General features: G+C 46.9%; 1 protein-coding gene across 1 annotated transcript in view; it reads right to left on the reverse strand.

Annotated features, from left to right (window-relative positions):
- LOC107118283 (cathepsin L1-like) overlaps window positions 1-1,131 on the reverse strand; it is an 18,080-nt gene that overhangs the window by 16,525 nt on the left and 424 nt on the right. The window lies entirely within an intron of this gene.

A 1,131-nucleotide genomic window follows, 5' to 3' on the forward strand; every position in this document is an offset into this window, starting at 1 on the left:
CAATAGCTAGCAATCCAAAACAGTCCAGTGGAGCCTGAGCGGTGGGTGTTGCCTTCTGACACACTTCCGGTGATGTCAGGGGGTGCGGCATACGCGAATGAGTTATGCTAATGAGCTATACTAATGAGCCTCTGCACCTCTTTTTCTACAAAATGACCCCTGTTTCTCCCTTTCTCACAATACAAGAACTCGTGGGCACTCCATGAAATTGCTGAGCGGTCGGGTTAGAACAGATAAAAGGAAGTCCTTCTTCACCCAAAGAGTGATGAACACATGGAATTCACTGCCACAGGAGGTGGTGGCAGCTACAAGCATGGAACGGCTTCAAGCGGGAGTTGGATAAACATATGGAGCAGAGGTCCATCAGTGGCTATTAGCCACAAGGTATAGACAGGAAATCTCAGTCTGGGGCAAGGGACGAACTGTATTCTTGGTGCTTGGTGGGGGGCCAACAGTGGGAGGGCTCCTAGTGTCCTGGCCTCACTGGTGGACCTCCTGATGGCACCTGGTATTTTTGGCCACTGTGTGACAGAGTGTTGGAGTAGACGGGCCATTGGCCTGATCCAACATTGGCTTCTCTTATGTTCTTATGATGCTCGCAGGGTGACCTTGGGCCAGTCACATACACTCAGCCTCACCTACCTCACGGGATTGCTATGAGGAGAAAATGGAGGAGAAAAAAAAAGACTGGGTACCCATTGGGTGGAGGGCGGGGTATAAATGAAAAAAATAAATAAAAAAGAGGGATGTAAATTTAATTTTTAAAAAGTGCAGGTTGCCCATAAACCAGCTGGCCCAATTATGAGAAGGCTAACCATGGCTATAATAAAGACGATACTTTGTATTTTCAGTGGTGGTAGCACTTTGACAGGCGTCGTTCATCAGCTTTTGGGTGCTTTCTTTTAACTTCCAAATTATTATTATTATTTTGTCCAGACGTTTACTCACATGAAGCTGCCTCCTACCCAAACAGACCTGAGGCCTTATCAAGGTCAGTCTTGTCCAGGTGTCATTTCCTAGAAAAAGAAGTGCAGGAGCTCATTAGCATAACTCATTAGCATAACTTATTTGCATATGCCACATCACTGGAAGTGTGTCAGAAGGCAACACCCACCGCTCAGGCTAGACTGG

This window comes from Gekko japonicus, unplaced genomic scaffold, assembly GCF_001447785.1.
Source record: "Gekko japonicus isolate JY-2015 unplaced genomic scaffold, Gekko_japonicus_V1.1 scaffold884, whole genome shotgun sequence".
NCBI classification, from domain to species: domain Eukaryota; kingdom Metazoa; phylum Chordata; class Lepidosauria; order Squamata; family Gekkonidae; genus Gekko; species Gekko japonicus.